Source organism: Lissotriton vulgaris, chromosome 10 (genome assembly GCF_964263255.1).
Source record: "Lissotriton vulgaris chromosome 10, aLisVul1.2, whole genome shotgun sequence".
Taxonomy (NCBI): Eukaryota; Metazoa; Chordata; class Amphibia; order Caudata; family Salamandridae; genus Lissotriton; species Lissotriton vulgaris.
In genome coordinates, this window is record NC_141698.1 from 159,566,666 (window position 1) to 159,587,072 (window position 20,407).

Below are 20,407 nucleotides of genomic sequence, written 5' to 3' on the forward strand. Positions count from 1 at the left end.
GTTGATGACCTCCTAAACTAAAAGTTATAGCTACATAACAAAATCTGTCCACAACCTCAATTCGGTGTTCCTTGAACTGGAATGATTTAAGTTGATTCACCTTTTTCCCACAAGCCATGATAAAAGTTTTAGAATTATTGATTTTTAATTTCCTCCCCTGAATAAAATCATAAAAGTGATTCATAAGTTTTTGAAGACCTATTGGAGTTCTCGAAAGTAGGACAGTATCGTCTGCATAAAGCAGTACCGGTATTGGTTGGCCCTCAACTTGAGGAGCGTCAGCTTGGACCCTCTTCAAGTCAGACTCCATAGAATTTATAAAAAAGGAGAAAAGTAGCGGGGCCAAGACACAACCTTGCCTAATGCCGGATTTAACCTTGATCTTCTTCGTGCATTCCCCCGCTTGTCCAAAGCGGATCTGTGCTGACAACTTGTTGTAAAGTCTAGCCAGGAAATAAATTATTGCTGCCGGGGCTCCCATTTTGAGTAAGGTGGACCACAAGAGAGTATGATCCACCAGATCAAAGGCACTGGAGAGGTCTGCAAAGCAAAGAAATAAAGAGCCTTGTTTAGCTTTGGTGTATTTCCCTATAATAAGATCTAAATTAATACACTGCTCAATTGTGCCGAGACCCTTCCGGAAACCATATTGGGAGTCCGCAAGGATATTATTGGCTTCAGCCCAATCCTCCAGTCGTAACAGTAGGACCCTGCTCATAATTTTTAACGAGGAATCCAGAAGGGAGATAGAGGAGAGGCCAAGAACTACCGCCCTATCTCCCTTCTTATAAATCGGCAAAATTATGGATTCACTCCAGGTAGAGGGAGTACTATCGTTAACAGAGGCGTTAAACACCTGGGTCAGGAGGGGGCTCCATAGTCCAGATCAGTTTTATACAGGTCGACCGGAACTCCGTCCGGTCCTGGGGCCTTCCCCCCCTTGCTGTTACGGATGGCATTATCTACTTCCTGTAGTGTAATCCCCAGGGGTTGTTCAAATCCTATAATATCAGCACTAAGACTAGCCTGATCCTCCCTGGCTGGATCAAAGATTCCTGTAAAATATTGGACCCAGCTATCCTCACTAACCTGGGCAGTTAAAACTGGGAATTCCTCCTTTTGGAGGAATGGGCTGTTGACAGTACTCCAGAATAACTTACTGTCACGCAGCTCCGCCGCTTTGGTCAAGTTGTCCCATGCTTGCTCCCTAAGCTCCTGTTTTCTACGGGTCAACTGGTGTTTATTGGTCGCCCTAAGAAGTGTAACGGCATCCCTGTCTCTAGGGTGGCTTGACAATGCCCTCTTTAGTTCTTGTAACAAATTCGTGCAGGCTCTGTCGAACCAAACCTAGAGCTGCCCTCTTGGATATACCCTTAGTAATAGTGAGGGACCTTTTAATTATATCGCCGAGTTTCTCAAAATCGGCAATAATGCACCAGGGGGCAGCATCATCGTCAAGACAGCGGAGTAGCTCTTCGGAACCTGCTCCCACTATTTTCCGCAGCAGTTTATCAGAATTGTCCCCACGACAATTAATATGAATACCATTTTGCCTGCAAGGGGTGATCTCATCAACAATCCTGCGCTTGAAACTAGTCATAGTCCCCCAGATGGAAGTCAACATAGTAATGGCATTGGGATCACTAATACCAAAATCAACAATGATAGGGACCGTACAGAGTGGGGCAATATGTACCGATATCAGCAAGTGATCAATAACGGAGGCTGAATTCCTCCCAACAAAAGTCGGTGCAATATTACCCTCTTTATCCGCAGCAGGTTAGTGGATTAACAAATCAATATTTAACAAAAGGGTATTAAGGGAGTCGCCATAAGGAGTGTGGATAAAATGGGCCCGGTTCTCCCCGTTATCCCCGTCAAACCCACATACATTTGTAAAAGAGTAGGGACAAGTCCGGATATTGGAATCCCCTCCCCAGATGATATCACAAGGCTTAAGGGTATCTCTACAAATTTTCTTAACAGCTGACTCAAGTTCATCTACAACACAGGTACTCGTGGAATCAAACATATTGTTGTAGTGATTGATTAACAAAGTATCACGGCCCCCTCTTTGTTCCAACCTTAGAATTTGTGAATGGGATCCTACAGTAGAATGGGATCTCACACTTACTGGGAAGTTCACAGACAGTAAAATTACGAGCCCACCTTTTGCCCTACCCATAGTGGACTCTTGCGCTAGACAGTTGTAGGACACAAAGCCGGCAAAATGGATATCTGTCGTAGACCAGGTCTCCTGTAAACAGAGGATGTCAAACTTGGAGATGGATTCCCTCCAGCCCAGAGACGACACCTTCTGTCGCCAACCGGCAATATTCCAGCTCACAATTTTGAAACCAGGGGGACAAGAGACAGGCTCTGCGAACCCAAGGTCACTTGGGAGCACTGAGGTTGGTAGCGGCTCCTCTGATATATCCAAAGAGACTAATGGGTGGTGGGTATCCGCTAGGTCTGCTTCCAATGATAGCTCCAGGGGTTTAATGGTGGTAGGAGAAGGTAACCTCATAGGGGCTACAGCCATTGGCAAGCACTCTACGGGGGACATTTCATTTACCTCAACCTCTCCAGCCAATAAACCATTACCAGTGTCGGGGGGGAAAATCTTGAGTCATGGGCTGGGGATAGTCAGTCAACTCCATCTAGACAACTGAACCGATTAAAATCACAAAAGGGAGCATACTGGGGCAGCATAACCGGTCTTACATCGTATCTTCTTTGTCTACCCCTCCGCTCAACCCTGGTCCAGTCATCTCTACATCTGCCATGGTTCATATAATTAGGTGGAAAGAAAAAGGACACTGGGAGGGTCTGGATGGTGGAGTCAAAGGATCTATTAAAACCCGCACAGATATGCGAAACGGTTCTGGGGTCTCTGAAACTGACCGTTATATAATCTCCATTTATGGTCTTAACAGTTTTACCCAGCCAAGGCACCCTTCTTACCATGATAATTTCGTTGTGGAGGTGGGCCGGGAGCGGTCTATTCCAGTTGAGCCACCTAACAACTTTGCTTTTTAGGGAATTAAAGGTTTCGGCTTCTCCGGATTCCAAAGTAGGAGCTCCTGCTAAGACTACCATAAAACGATTTGCTTCGGGTGGAAGGTCTGGAAAAAGTGGTCTAGGGGCTCTAGGTTCTTTGGCTGGGGAACCTATTTGACCATCGACCGTTAACCCATTTGCATTAGCATTAATTGGTTGCGGCCCAGATATTTGTTGCGGGGGTACATTATTAACCTGGTTGGAGTCCTGGGGGCCTACGGGAGGGCAGGTAAGATTTAAGGCCTCTTTAACTAGTGAGGGACCAGGGATAGTAAGAGTAGTTGGCAAGGTACTCGGGTTACTGGGCTTGTTGGAATTAGCCAGTATAGCAGCTGTGACTTTCTCTATATTTGACAGTCTGAGTTCTATCCGCTCCATTTTGGCCTCTAGGGGAAAAAGGGTCGATTTGAATAGGGCACCCAAACTTTCAATTGATACCTCGTTGCTAAGCAGGGGTTGGGTTGAACTAATTGGAGGAGGGATGGTGTCATGTTGTAATTTCGCTGATTTAGACTTTCTACCAGCTTTCTTATTGTAGGTCCTCTTGCGTTTTGAGGTAGCCCCTTCTTTAACCCCCTGTGACAGAGTGTTATTAATAGTATCATCAAGTTCAGAAGAAATGGATACATTATTATCAAGGACTAAATCAATTTCGGGAAGTATTTCGTTAACCAAAATGTCCAAGTCCAGTGAAGCCTGTTTGTCAACTTCAGATATGGAAGCTTGGCCAGCCACATCACTGGTAACAGTATCGACGGGTCTTTCAGGGGTTTTAGCATTAGCTATTGTTCCCAGGGAGGATCTCTTGATAGCCGACAGCTCTTTGGACAGGAGTTTTTCAAGGACATTAATTTCAGTGTCTATGTTTGTATTGGCTCTAATGAGAAATTTTTCCATACCTCTGACTGTAGAACCTCCGGCTAGCGAAGTCTTGCTCCTCGTTTCACGTCCAGCCATGTGAAGCCGGTGAAGCTGGCAGGAGTTTGGGACAAATGCAAGAGGGGGGGCACGGTCTGGTCACGAACGGGCACAAACGGGCCCGCCCTTGGCCCGGGCTTCGCCCGGTCTTCATCCCGCGCTCGTCCCGCGGGGGTGGGAAGGTTTAAGTAGGAAGAGGCGGGGCGGGGAAGAGGCTCCAGCTGCGGCGATTGCCTGGCCGCTCAGAATGCTGGGCCTCGCAGTCCCGGCCCCATCCTCACTGCCCAACACTGTCCTCCGCCTCTGGTAATGCTCCTCAATGGGCTGGCAGGGCTCCCACGATTGCTGGTCACAATGCTCCTTCCTACGCTGGCAGGGCTCCCACGATACAGGTGAAGGGAGATTCCAAAAGTCTGCTACGGCTTGCGAGCGGCACTATTACTGACTCACAAAATAGGGTTTTCAAGTCGTTATTAGGAAAGGGCGTGTAAATGGAGTCCATTCCCAATAGCGAGTCACACTGGTATGTATGAATGTTTTACGGCTGTGAATGTGGTTGCGAAACATTTGCAGATTACCACCAATTTCAAATTGGTGATAAGCCATTCGTAAACAGGAAGGGGTCAGTCCGCAAGGTACCCCTTCCCCATTGTGAATTGGGGGTGGCAACATATTTTCAGAGCAGGCAGTCGTCCCACGGATCACAGCCCGTGCTACAAAAAAAAAAATGAAAAGGGAACATTTCATTTTTAGGTCTCGCCTGTCGATGCGCATGCGCATCGAGCAAGCGAGACTATAGGGGCTCATCGACTCTTTATCTAACTTGCAAGGAATCGTGGCGATTCCTTGCAGTGCCCGTGACTTTTAAGGTCAATGCGCATGCGCATTGAGCTTATGCGCATGCGCATTGACCTTAAAAGCGCGTGCACGTCCGTCTTTGTTTACCCGCTCCGCCCCCTCCCCTTCCCGCCGTCTCGCATTTCGCAATGCCCTCCTAACAACACACACACCCTCTCCCCCGCTCCGCCCCCTCCCCGCCATGTCTGCCCCCTTCCCGCCGTCTCCATTTCGCAATGCCCTCCTAACACACACACCCTCTCCCCCGCTCCGCCCCCTCCCCTGTGCGATGAGGCATTACAACCCTCAAGTTGTTTCTAGGCGTGACAACAACGTATGCTCCTATAACCCAATTTAATGGTAAAGGCTAATAAATGAGCCTTCCTTTCCTGAAGCTTCCTCGTTCAAGTCGGGCACAGCACATGGCTTCTCTTAAGGTCCAGTCGGGCCCGTCACACACCCTCCTCACACGTGGAGCTTCCACAACATATGCTCCTATAACCCAATTTAATGGTAAAGGCTAATAAATGAGCCTTCCTTTCCTGAAGCTTCCTCGTTCAAGTCGGGCACAGCACATGGCTTCTCTTAAGGTCCAGTCGGGCCCGTCGCACACCCTCCTCACACGTGGAGCTTCCGCGTGACTTGAAACCAGCGGCGGGCGGCATATTGCAAGTATCGCTGGCCGCAGGGCGTCGCTCTTGTGAGGCCCCGGCCGGAATGCAGAAGGCGGGTCCGGTGTCTCAGGCCATGCTGTTCCTTTCCACTGATCCCGCGCGTGCTCTCCCAGTGCGCCCGAGGTCTTCCCTCGTGCTTCAGATGACGCAACCTTCCGTCCTCCCCTCATACTGTCTCGCAGGAGAGTGGAAGAACGTACAGTTCCCAGGGAAGCCTGTCCCCTTGTCAGGGTGTTGTCTGCCACTCTGTAATAACCGGTAGATCAAGTATCCAGCTGTGAAAGGCCTTAGTGCAGCTGTCCGTGTTCACATTTTATGTCGTTTGTAGACTCCTGTCACATAGCAACTCTCTTTTCTTGTGGGCGTGTCTCCTCTCTCGGAATGCAAGCCGGTTGTGACACCTTAGAAGGTGACCTTGCGGGGTCCAGTCTTGTTTGCCAGTGAGTTATGGCTATCGCGAATAATCTTTACGTCAGCGGGTAAAAGCAAACAATACACGTAGTTCACCTCACCCGAGGCTTTAAATGTGGAACAAAGGAAAGGTCACCTTCAGCCCTGGGTGGGTGTCCTCTCGGTCAGACAAGAGCAGCATTTTGTGGATGGCCATATTACAATGGTGTACATGTAACCTGGTATATCCCTCTTTGATGCTCTGCTGACAAAGCAACAAAGTGCTGACCTTTAAGGGAACACAAATTCTGCGCTTGATTCGCTGTGTACTAGTCACTGTGACTATGCTGACCCATGAGTCATTCCAGTGAGCAAAGAGGGCTATTCAAACGTTAACGCTGCCCAAACATTTTTTTATTTGTCGAGTGCCCCTGCTGCTCGCCGCCAGAACCGCTTTGATGATTCACCAAACGACGAACGTTTGCTATTTTATAATAGCCATAGTAGCCATGAACCGGCCCACTATGGCATTGTTGAACACCTGATTGCGCTTGTACAAGAGAACATGGCATGCCGGTATCTCACTCACGTTTTCACAGGTCACACGTAATTTTAATATGAGACATCCCATACCGTAGCCACCCTCACTCACCCTCACCCACCCTCAACCCCTCACCCTCAACCCCTCACCCTCCCTCACCCTCCCTCACCCTCCCTCACCCTCCCTCACCCTCCCTCACCCTCCCTCACCCTCCCTCACCCTCCCTCACCCTCCCTCACCCTCACCCTCACTCACTCACCCTCACCCTCACTCACCCTCACTCACCCTCACTCACCCTTACTCACTCACCCTCACTCACCCTCACTCACCCTCACTCACCCTCAACCCCTCACCCTCACTCATCCTCAACCCCTCACCCTCACTCACCCTCAACCCCTCACCCTCACTCACCCTCACTCACTCACCCTCACTCACCCTCAACCCCTCACCCTCACTCACCCTCAACCCCTCACCCTCACTCACCCTCAACCCCTCACCCTCACTCACCCTCAATCCCTCACCCTCACTCACCCTCAATCCCTCACCCTCACTCACCTTCAATCCCTCACCCTCACTCACCCTCAATCCCTCACCCTCACTCACCCTCAATCCCTCACTCACCCTCAATCCCTCACCCTCACTCACCCTCACCCTCACTCACCCTCACCCTCACTCACCCTCACTCACTCACCCTCACTCACCCTCACTCACTCACCCTTACTCACTCACCCTCACTCACCCTCACTCACCCTCACCCTCACTCACCCTCACTCACCCTCACTCACACTCACTCACCCTCAACCCCTCACCCTCACTCACCCTCAACCCCTCACCCTCACTCACCCTCACTCACCCTCAATCCCTCACCCTCACTCACCCTCAATCCCTCACCCTCACTCACCCTCAATCCCTCACCCTCAATCCCTCACCCTCACTCACCCTCAATCCCTCACCCACCCTCAATCCCTCACTCACCCTCAATCCCTCACCCTCACTCACCCTCACCCTCACTCACCCTCACCCTCACTCACCCTCACTCACCCTCACTCACTCACCCTCACTCACCCTCACTCACCCTCACTCACCCTCACTCACCCTCACCCTCACTCACCCTCACTCACACTCACCCCCTCACCCTCACTCACCCTCAACCCCTCACCCTCACTCACCCTCAACCCCTCACCCTCACTCACCCTCAATCCCTCACCCTCACTCACTCACCCTCACTCACCCTCACTCACCCTCACTCACTCACCCTCACTCACCCTCACTCACCCTCAACCCCTCACCCTCACTCACCCTCCCTCACCCTCACTCACCCTCACTCACCCTCCCTCACCCTCACTCACCCTCACCCTCACCCACCCTCACCCTCACTCACCCTCACTCACCCTCACCCTCACTCACCCTCACCCTCACTCACCCTCACCCTCACTCACCCTCACCCTCACTCACCCTCACCCTCACTCACCCTCACTCACTCACCCTCACTCACCCTCACTCACTCACCCTTACTCACTCACCCTCACTCACCCTCACTCACCCTCACTCACCCTCACCCTCACTCACCCTCACTCACACTCACTCACCCTCAACCCCTCACCCTCACTCACCCTCAACCCCTCACCCTCACTCACCCTCAATCCCTCACCCTCACTCACCCTCAATCCCTCACCCTCACTCACCCTCACTCACCCTCACTCACCCTCAACCCCTCACCCTCACTCACCCTCAACCCCTCACCCTCACTCACCCTCAATCCCTCACCCTCACTCACCCTCAATCCCTCACCCTCACTCACCCTCAATCCCTCACCCTCACTCACCCTCAATCACCCTCACCCTCACTCACCCTCACCCTCACTCACCCTCACCCTCACTCACCCTCACTCACTCACCCTCACTCACCCTCACTCACCCTCACTCACCCTCACTCACCCTTACTCACTCACCCTCACTCACCCTCACTCACCCTCACTCACCCTCACTCACACTCACTCACCCTCAACCCCTCACCCTCAACCCCTCACCCTCACTCACCCTCAATCCCTCACCCTCACTCACTCACCCTCACTCACCCTCACTCACCCTCACTCACTCACCCTCACTCACCCTCAACCCCTCACCCTCACTCACCCTCACCCTCAACCCCTCACCCTCACTCACCCTCAATCCCTCACCCTCACTCACCCTCAATCCCTCACCCTCACTCACCCTCAATCCCTCACGCTCACTCACCCTCAATCCCTCACCCTCACTCACCCTCAATCCCTCACCCTCACTCACCCTCAATCCCTCACTCACCCTCAACCCCTCACCCTCAACCCCTCACCCTCACTCACCCTCAATCCCTCACCCTCACTCACCCTCACTCACCCTCAATCCCTCACCCTCACTCACCCTCACTCACCCTCAATCCCTCACCCTCACTCACCCTCACCCTCAATCCCTCACCCTCACTCACCCTCAACCCCTCACCCTCACTCACCCTCAACCCCTCACCCTCACTCACCCTCAACCCCTCTCACCCTCAACCCCTCACTCACCCTCAATCCCTCACCCTCACTCAATCCCTCACCCTCACTCACCCTCAATCCCTCACCCTCACTCACCCTCAACCCCTCACCCTCACTCACCCTCACTCACCCTCAACCACTCACCCTCACTCACCCTCAACCACTCACCCTCACTCACCCTCACTCACTCACCCTCACTCACCCTCACTCACCCTCACTCACCCTCAACCACTCACCCTCAACCACTCACCCTCAACCACTCACCCTCAACCACTCACCCTCAACCCCTCACCCTCAACCACTCACCCTCAACCCCTCACCCTCACTCACCCACCCTCACCCTCACTCACCCTCACTCACCCTCAACCCCTCACCCTCACACAGTGCAATAGGTCTCGGAGCATTTGAGTTAGAGCTTTTAGAAATGTTTATGGCTTTTTTTTTTTATTCTTTAGCATTGGCTACAGGAAACAAAAATGCTAAAGATTTACAAAAAAACCCATAAACAATTCTAAAAGCACTAACTCTAATGCTGCGAGACCTATTGCATTTCCAATGCTTGTTATTTTTGAAATGTCTCCCATTTTCCTTTAAGGAAAACTGGCTGCATTGAAAAAAAAGCTTTCTTTAAAAAGCAATATTAAAGCTACAATGGTTCGAGAAAAAATATTTAGCAAGGAGAATACATTTGCAATTAATAATACAAATAAATTAGTCAAATAAGGAACACTTTTTTTTTAAGACAAACAAAGACTTAAAAAGAAGAACGGGTACCCAACACAGAAGATTGATACAAAATAGGTCTTCCCTTTGGGACCTTATAAGTGTTGCATGGCTAAACACTTATAAGGTCCCAAAGGCGAGACCTATTGGCTATGCCAATGCTTGTTTGTTAAGTAAGCACATCCTACCTTTACGGTAGAATTGGGATATTCATTGACAAGCCTTCCAAGTTAATTTGTTTTATTATGCTGTCTTGATTACATGGTATTGTTAGAAATGGGGTTTCTGGTTGGCTAGGGCATGCGCCTAAGCCAGGCAGAAACCTCCACTCTAGTCAGGGCAAGGGAGTTACATGCTGAAGATAACCCCTGCTCACCCCCTTGGTAGCTTGGCACGAGCAGTCAGGCTTATCCCAGAGGCAATATATAAAGTGTTCGCGCAACACACTCCCACAGCAGCGACACACTAGGCACACCACAAAAGAAACTCACCGCAGGTTATATAAAAATAGCCTTTGTATTTTGCATATAACACATTAGTACACAATCACATATATCACCTGGCATTAGATATGACTTAACGGGGGATTATATACATTATAGAGCCAATCGGGACACAATCATATCACAACTCACAGGTAATGAAAACATAACAACCAGTACCTACTGGCTATAGGGCATTTAGTCAATCACATTAGGCATTAGCATCAGCATGTCACCGTACCCCCGTTCAGAGGGCACACATTACCACAATAGCATAAAAAATTATGCATACAAATCATGGCATGATCTAGGGTAGCATTTTATGCAAACATCATAGTTCCCTCAGGCCCACCATAGGCCTGAACGTAACTGCACCCGAGGCAACAACATCTCCGGGAGCCTACTGTTACACCTCCTTACAGTAAGGATGATCAGTAACGCATTATGCCAGCATATAATTAGTAGTGCACCACTATAAGCATTTGTACTAGTATACACCTTAAGGAAATCACTGTGACCATCTCTGTGGTAAGCACATCACAGTCCTTCTCCGGTGATAGGTAACACCCCTAATCAACAATCAAATGTGCAACTGCCCCCAGTGTTGCGCTGCCGCCACCGAGAACAAGACAGAGGGGCTCAGTCAGGGGGAGCAATCCATGCCCCGTAACTCCTCTACTATCAAAATAATGTCCCCCAAAAGGTCTACACCAAGACCATGGCCCGCTGAAGTGGTTCCACTATTTGGCCGTGCCCTCCGTAGGCCCAAACTCACCGGGGCCTTTCTTCCGGCCAACTCACCACGGGTCTGTCCTCAACACACAGTGCAGCTCCGGTCATCTGGTGCTCGTCACCTTCCTGCTACCAAGGGGGTGAGCAGGGGTTGTCTTCAGCGTGTAACTCACTTACCCTGACTAGAGTGGTGGTTTCTTCCTGGCTTAGGCGCATACCCTAGCCAACCAGAAATCCTACTTCCAACAGTTATTGACTTACAGATTTTGCGTTCACAAAGCAAAAACATGCACCCACATGAGCTCTTTTACAGCTGTACCGAAAATACTGGCCCGTTCTTAAAATGGTCTACTGAACAATATTTGTCTAGCTACCCCATTTAAGTTCACCACTTACAATGACTCCTACTTCTAATACTCCTTTTTAAGGGTACATCTTAACTCTGCCAATGGAATATGTTAAAGGGATCCTACTCCTAGCTTCCACATTGTTGCCATCCAAGAAGTTGCTTATTATATTATTCTCTTTCATGTATTTATTTTACGTACATGACTATATCTTAATTACTGGACTATGGTGTTCTGCTTAGCAAACACATCTTGTCTTTATGGCAAACTAAGGCTATTCACTAATCGCACTTGCAAGTCATTTGTTTTACTTTGCTGTCTTGATAATATGTTATTGGATCTACAACTTTTTTGTTCATAACGTAAAGACATACACTCATAAATTTTCTTACAGCTGCAACCATTGTCAAAAGTATCTACTAAGCAATATTTTGCAGGTTATGCCTTTTAGGTTCACCACTTACAACGCAAAGTATATCTTTCGACTCCTTTTTTAGAAAACTCCTCTTTAAGGGTGCAGCTCAACTCTGCTACTGGAATCGGTTCAACAAAGGAACCCTATACCCAGCTTCAATATTGATATAGCTGAATAAGCTACGTCTTTGTAGTATTGTCTTTCTGAGAGCAACACACAAAGTCGTCTAAAAATTACCAAATACTTCCTCTAACAGAAAGCCAGAGCTATTAGTCGTGCCGTTGTCTGTTTAACAACATCAAGATCATGTATCATTGCGAAATCTAATCGTTCTTACTAGGTCTGAGCGAAATTTTAATTATGCCGGAGTAATTTCAGTAATTGCGCGTTACTCTTTTGACTGAAAATTACACGATTATGAATGTTTGCATAATTCAGAGGAATCTGGGGCAAAATGCTTACTGATAAGAGCACAGGAACAGAACACAGCAGCTGCTGCTTTCATTTTCTATTGCATTTAGTGCTATTTTCTTAGCTCAGATGCATCCTGTGGTCCATTTTGGAAAACAATCGTGCATGTTGTGCTAAGAAAATAGCGCTAAATGCTGGGTTGCGCTTATGTATTTCGGCATAATCTTGTGTCATTTTACTATAATTTTTACGAGTTACACCCATCACTAACTGTTCCTCATGCTTTCTTTCTCCATGTGTCCCTTCTGTATTTCCCCTCTAATTTCAGGGTCTTTTTTCCGGTTTCCTTCACCATGTTTGGCAGCCCACGGCTTGCACCCCTCTGTCTTGGTATTCTCCAATTGTGTTTTCTATGAGCTTTTAGTCCACAGAACTGCATGCAGAAGAGGCCAATAGACAACTTTTTTTCATTTCAAATACATTTTATTGAGATTTTTGTAGAATCCAAACATAAGAAAATACAAAAAAAGTATCATTTGCACGAGCAACCAAGGAAAACATGATACGTGACGAAAGAAAATCGATAAGGTAGGAATGTGAAGAATCAAATACATTGTAAGTAGTAAAGCAATGTCATGATACAGACTTAAGGCACTGACAGGGAGATATACATTCAATATATAGAGTAAGCAGTGGAGTGGTGCACTTCCCAGGTAAAATAATGTCTAATAAGGAAGCCCAATCAGTGTCTTCGTGAGTAACAACTTTATTTAGATACATCCAAAGAGGTAAGCAAACATCAGCCAACGCGTTTCGTTTGTGGTTAGAACTTCGTCAGGGCGTCAAATGTCCCTTCAAATCTTCAATATATAGATAGTTCAAACATGAAATCACTAAACATTTCTAAGGGAAAATATTTGAAGACAATGGCTTATTTTTTTTGGGGAGTATGTCAGTTCGTTGAGGATTCACAAGAGAAATAATGTAGATGTGCGCACGGTGTGGAAAATACAGCAAAGGGCCACATTATCGATATTTGACGGACAAGCGGAAGCAGAGATAGGGTGAAAGTTGGGAGGGGGTCTAATGGGGGTTTACTATTAGCAAAATAGGAGTCGAGGGTTCCCAACAAAGATCTATGTTGTGGTTTCCATGGGGTAAATTGCAGAGCAATGTTATCCGCACCGCTCACATGCAATTCAGCTGAACCATGACTTTAAGGAAATGGAAGTAGTGTTTGTCCAATTCGGGAAGACTGGACCTGCAGGCAGCCATTAGTGGAATATCTAGTTGTAATGCATCATTGGGGGAGCTCAGTCAAGGATCTAAAAATCCCATAATGATGGAGTGAAACTCATGTTTAATCCAAAGTCGTGAGAAATTGAAATATTCTGTCCCAAAATGCAGAAGCAGCGCTACAATGTAAGATCAGGTGAGGAAAGTCACCAGTTTCTTTTTTACAGTTCCAGCAAATAGAGTAGTCTTTGAGGCCTACTTTATAGAGGCAAGAGGGGGGGTCCAAAAAATTCTATGTGGGAGCCAAAACGTGGTCTGGGAGAGAGCTGGCATAATTTTGTGGGAAACGACAGATTTCCATATCGATCTCCAGTTCTCTTGTGATATGAATTTATGTTCGTCCCATTTGTCCAGTGTGGCTAGGTTTAGTCATGTGGAGAGCGGTTGTAAGAGTTTGGAGTATCTTGAGATCTGGTATTCAGATCTGTTGGCCACGCTGATCACCCTAGATTGGGAGGGGTCCTGGAAAGACGGTTTGGCCTTAGATATGAAGGCTTTAAGGTTAAGGAAATCTGAGAAATCCAAATTTTCCAAATTGTATTGGTTTTTGAAGATCTTTGAAAGTAAGTGGGTAATTTTTTGGACCTAATTGCATCCAAAAATGGATGCCTTTGGAGGACCAAGATTTCCAATGTAATTCGACACCAATGTTATGTTATGTTAAATGAATTTATTAAGCGCAACTAACACCATTAGGTTTCTTGGCGCTTGTGCTGAGGGAACAAAGAAAAGAGCGTGAAATTGACAACTAGTTATAGGACTCGGTGACGAGGAAGGTTTTAAGGAGGGATCTGAACCTGGAGTATGGAGAAGGCAACCTAAGAGGAAGGGAGTTCCAGAAAGATGGGGCTAAAAATGAAAACCTAAGGCCACTGTGTTTCCTCCTCTTAAATCTGGGAACTGATAGCAAGGCCATCTGGGATGACCGAAGATTGCGAGGAGGAACATACGGGTGGAGAAGGGAAGAAATAAAAATGGGGCCGTGGCCTGCAAGAGATTTTGAGATAATACAGCCAAGCTTGAATTTATAGCGAGCAGATACCGGGAGCCAATGGAGACTTTTTAAAAGGGGGCGAACATGTTGATCTCTAGGTTGGTGGTAGATCAAGCGAGTGGCCTGATTCTGGATCAACTGAAGTCTCTTAAGCTGGTAATCAGGAATGCCCACATACAATGCGTTTGCGTAGTCGAGCCTAGACGTGACTAGCGCAAGCAAGGCCAAAGTAAGGGCCTCGGTAGTGAGTAGGCGGGAGATTTTACGAATTTTCCTGAGTTGGAAATGGCTAGAGGACACTACTACGCTTATCTGGGGCGTCATATAGAGATCGTTGCTAATGACGACTCCCAGGCTTTTGGCTGAGTAAACAGGGCAAGGGGGACTGCCCAGACTTGCAGGCCAGAAGGAGGGTTGCCAAGGATTGGAGGGTCCCCCGACAAGAACCAGCTAGGTCTTGTCGGGGTTGAGCTTCAGGTGGTTTGAGCTCATCCAATTGCTAATGAAGCAGAGCGTGTTTTGAAAGGTAGTAATTGATTCGTCAGAGGAATCAATGTTAAAAACCAGTTGAATGTCATCCGCGTAATTAAACGCGGTGACACTAAACCCGCGAAGGGAATGTATTAACGGAGCCAGGTACAAATTAAAAAGGAGGGGGGACAAAGAGGAGCCCTGCGGGACGCCGCAGGTCAGCTCGACCTGAGTAGCGGAGAACTGGGACAGCCTGACGGCTTGTTGACGTTTAGTCAAGAAAGACTGAACCCAGTCCAGGGCGGTACCCTGGATGCCAGCCTCTCTGACACAGTCGACCAAAATATTATGGTCGACCGTGTCAAAGGCGGCTGACAGATCCAGGAGAACCAGGGCCTGACAGGTGTTAGCGTCGGCCCCTCTGCGCAATTCCTCCATCACGGAGAGAATAACTGCTTCTGTAGAATGCGCAGGTCTGAACCCGGCCTGCTGGGGGTCCAAGACACACGAATCCTCAACAAAAGTGCTGAGGGTTTGAGTTACATGCGACTCCAGAACTTTACTGAGGAAGGGGAGAAGAGATATAGGGCAATAGTTGCTCATGATGGAGGGGTCTGCCAAAGGTTTTTTCAAGATGGCAACCACCTCGGCCTGTTTGAAGGAACAAGGAACCTTCCCAGTGGTCAGAGAGTTGTTTAAGAGGGCCAAGGGGGTTTCAGGACAGGAAGTGAAAGCTTCCCGAAGGGCCGAGGGGGGGCAGCAGTCGCCAGGAGAACCAGAAGAGACTTTGTGCAAAAGTGAGAGAAAGTTGACTTTCGAGATAGGGGGAATCTGGGTTAAAGTATGAGTGTTGAGATGATGACAAGAAGCACTAGGCGGAGAGGGGGCTAGCGGGGCTTGGACGGAAATGCTGGTTTTGATCTTGACAATCTTTTCCACAAAGAATTGGTTCAGGGAATCACATAGGGACTGGGAGGGGAGGGGCGCAATAGTGACTCTCACCGGATTAGACAGTTCCTCGACAATAGAGAATATATCCTTGGACTTACTAGAGGAGTCCAGAATTCTATTGGAGAAATAGAGAGATTTAGCCGAAGTTATGGCTGACTTATACTCTCTCAGCAGAAAGGAGAATATCTCTTTAGTCTCGGGGGAGTACCCCCGGCGCCAGCGCCGTTCTGCCTGACGAAGACCAAGTTTTTGGGCTCTGAGGTCCTCGGTGAACCACCTTTGGGCATCGTGACTGCGCCTCGCTCTGACTAGTTTTAAGGGTGCCACCAAGTCAGCAGCAGAGGTAAGCCAGTGAGTGAGACCCTGTGTCTGGGAATCGATAGATATTCTTAAATATTGTGTTATTCCAAAGAGGCATCAGGTTAGAGGACTTTACTGGGGACTCGAGGCAAATACCTAGTTTTAGTAGGGTCAGTTTAGTGTTTTGAAAAATTAGTTTGGTTGGTACAGAAAGTTTAATTTTGATGGATAATAAAAGCATGATGGGGTGAGACTCTTCCAAGATATCTTCTTTTACAAGTAACCAGGATGGGGTGTAATCAACAGGCCTCGAAAAATCATAAAATGTTACTAGACCTGCAGATCGAGTAACTTGAATAAATCGATTCAACCTAACTGCAATGAACTTTACCAGCAAACTGGTCTCAAATGTATGATCTTTGGCAAATATTTTATTTTACAGTCGCCTTTTTCTTAATTCTCACATATGAGTGCACCTTCAAATATGTGAGTTCAGCATTTCTGGTGTTCAATACAAAACTCTTTTGTTTGAATAAATAGACTAAATGTTTGTTCCATGTGTAATATGAATCTAGCCCACTTATAGGGTACACATGATCCCTGACATGCCGCTCAGTTTACTAATAGCATTGCCATCAGGGTAGGGGCAGGAGTGTTTCAAAGTTTATGTTTAAACACTCACTTTTAATAAATATATTACTAAAGCAGGATGTGGTAGTGCACTATCATTTACAGACAGTACATTTCCAAGAAATTGCCAAAAACCTTCCCACTATCTTGCAGCTTTACTGATACAACTATCTAGTGCATTATTAAAAGTCGCAAAAATGGGTTTCAGAAAACAGATCTATCATTTGCTCATTACCAAGTAAAGTGTACTGACTTGTTTTCATCCAATTAAAATAATTTTTTTTCATCACACAGAAGTGCAAAAAATGGGCCTTCACAACTACTGAAATATATTTTGAAATGTTTGTACAGTTGACTTATTAGCTATTTAAATGTGAGTTAGGATAAACCCGATACCCTACAGCCTTTCATTTCACACTTCATACTGAGGGTCAGACAGTTCACTTTACAAAATCCTGGAACTCTGCAGTCAGAGAAGGAAAGGTAAATGTAAACTGACTTCTGACCTCTGTCTCTTAACACATAGCAAATGTGACAATATAAAAACAAGATTTAACTCCTTCGATGCTGATGACGAGCTGAGCTCGTCATGTAACGCGGCTTTTGGAAAAAAGCCGCGTAGCGCAAAAATAACCCCCGCACGCATGTGGTTAAAGACATCTTTTTTACTCCTTCACTTTCTGACTGGACAGAACACCTGTTCTTTGCGAACTGGCCAGAACAGGTGAGTAGGTCCTAAATATAGGTCAACCTGATAAAATCTCACTAGCCACAGCGAGAGGGTGAGGTTTTCAAGGTCCGGATCAAGTGGTGGAGAGAACAACATGGAACTTTGCTTTGCCCATGATCACATCATTTGAAAACAGTTTATGGGTGAAGAGCATTACAAATAGGTAGAGTAGATTATTTTTATGATATTTCAAGGCCCGAGAAAAGGCATGTTCAGACAAACTCTCGTCAAGTCATGGTTGAGCATTTCGCTTGCGTTATTAAAAGTAATTAAATGATCGCGATAAGAGTATGCCTGATCACGCTACAGCATGCCTGTTATTTATAAAAATGCAAATGTAAAGAAGTAACAAAAAAGGGTTCTTGTGGATAATGTTGAAAGGGACAACCATCTGCCTAAAAACTAAACTCACTAGCAGTGACTAAGGATTATGTGTAGAAATATTCAACCATGATTTATTTTCCTGGCACAATTATGAAGTTACTACATAATACACTGTCTGCTGCATAATTTCATGTTCCAATAAAAGAGAGTCTTACCTGGTCACCTTTTACCTTTCTACTGTAATTTGGCACTAAAGAAGTACCTTTGTCACATAACTGGTATAACTATAATGGTCTAACTATAAATCAATTTGTCAAAGTGCCTACATTTACACCATGATCAAAAACCCTTCCTATTATGTTTAGTTTTTGTCATAAAAATGTTTTGATTTGCCTCGTTTCGAAGTTGTCTGGCGGGTACGTGGAATGCGAGGCGGTGGTTTAGATACGCTGGTCCAACGTCGTGGAGAGCTTTGTAGGCATGTGTGAGGAGCTTGAAGGCGAGTCTCTTGTTGATTGGGAGCCAGGGGAGTAGCCGGAGGTGTTGTGTTATGTGGCTGCGGCAGTGGATGTCGAGGACCAGTCTGGCTGTGGCGTTTTAGACTTTCTGTAGTTTCTGGAGCTGTTTCCTGGTGATGCCGGCGTCAAGTGCATTGCCGTAGTCATGTCTGCTGGTGGTGAGTGGGTGAGTGACAGTCTTTCTAGATTCTGTGGTGGTCAACAAGTTATGGTTGAGCATTTCGCTTGTATTACAGAAGTAATTCAATGATCACGATAAGAGTATGCCTGATCACTCTAAAACATGCCTGTTAGTTATAAAATTCAAATGTAAAGAAGTAACAAGTGTTTTTGTGGATTATGTTGAAAGGGACAACCATCTGCCTAAAAAAAATAAACTCACTAGCAGTGACTAAGGATTATGTGTGGAAATATTCGACCATGATGTATTTTATTGGCACAATTATGAATTTACCATATAATTTACAGTCTGCTGCATAATCTTCATATTCCAATAAAAGAGTGTCTTACCTTGTCACCATTTACCTTTCTACTGTACTTCAGCACTAAAAAAGTACCTTTATCACATAACTGGTATAACTATAATCATCTAACTATAATCAATTTGTCAAATTGCCTACATTTAGACCATGATCAAAAACCCTTCCTATTATGTTTAGTTTTTATCATAAATGTTTTTGGATTTGCTTCGTTTTCAAATTAATAGTTATTTCAAGGGAGTACTCCTCAAACACAAGTATAACACATTTTGCATTTTGTTAGAACCAGTGTCCCGAAACTTTGTAAGTGCCTCACAATGAGACAACAACATAATAAATATGTAATAAAATATATTGTTTTGTGGATTATTTCTTGTTGGATAGAAGTGGTGCCATTGCCATGAGATTACAGAGTAAACGAGCCACTGGATTCCAGGAGACAGATTTTGAAACCTAGCTGGGGTTCAATCAATCAGGATTTTATATAACGTGGCTACTCACCAGTTAGGTAAGTCTAGAGAAAATCCCTGGAATGGTGTACGAGATTACAGCAAATAAAGGATAGATATACTTCCTACGTCCAAAGGACCCGTAGGTCTATTATAAAGGGACACACCAAATATCAAAGTATAGCGTTTACAATTTTTTATTAAAAAATGAATATCTAATATTAAAATTTCAGAAGGAAACAATCAAGTCTTCTGAAAACATACAATCCATTTAAGAAGAATACAATGTCAACAAAGTAAATTACATTTCATACTAAAATGTTTTTGTTAAAAAAACACACATACATAAAATATTCTGGATTTAAAAAGAGCATACAGAAATCTAGACATGAACCATATACATTACAATACAGAAATAGTAATAACACAGAATATACAGAACGAAGGAACAAAAACCCCACTAGTAACACTAGCTCGAATCTCGTGTCAACTGATCTATGGGATCCAATAGCCTTATTAAATTTGCAGAGTTATACCACAGTTGTTAGATTTTGTATACAGTTGGTATCTTCTAGGCTTTCTTGGATTCTCAGTATTTTCCGGGCGTCGGCGCGTTTCGGTGTTAGTACCCTTGATACGGTTACACCTTCCTCAGGACAATTGGTATTGGGGTCCAGGGTTTCATAAAGTAAAGGTATATTTCCCTTCAGGGATCTTGACCATAGGGTCCACTAATGTATTTACGTTGTCCCTTAAAGGCAGGTTTCCCTCAGTTGTTCTGATCGGGAATCACTTTGAGAAATGTTGATCATTTCTATCTTCTGTGGGAGAATTTAGTAGCTGCATTTGATTCAAAAGATGATATATTTATACGTGGTGTATCCTATTCTTCGGGATCCACGTCTGGCTACTTCGTGGGCATCTGTTTTTAGGTTTAGACACGTTTGCCAACAGAGGAACCCTTGGTTACAGGGGGTGGCTGGTTTTAGCGGTTGTCTGCGGATTCAGAGCCTGATGTGGTCTGCCGTCTTGTGTGCCGAGCTTCCCCTCCTGTTTGCCGGTATTTTTACTCACCAGTTAGGGTCTTAAGGCGATGGGGAGGGGGTTGGGGGCGACGACGTGCTGATCCGTCTGGGCGTGGAGGTTGATTTGAAGAGTCAGGTGTGTACGGGCAGGATGTTCCAGGTCCTGGCAGTTAGAAAGGAGAAGGGGGTTCATCT

At 46.2% G+C, this 20,407-nt stretch overlaps 1 protein-coding gene across 4 annotated transcripts in view; it reads right to left on the reverse strand.

Annotated features, from left to right (window-relative positions):
• Positions 1–20,407, reverse strand: part of LOC147684886 (solute carrier family 68 member 1-like) — a 221,551-nt gene that overhangs the window by 162,324 nt on the left and 38,820 nt on the right. The window lies entirely within an intron of this gene.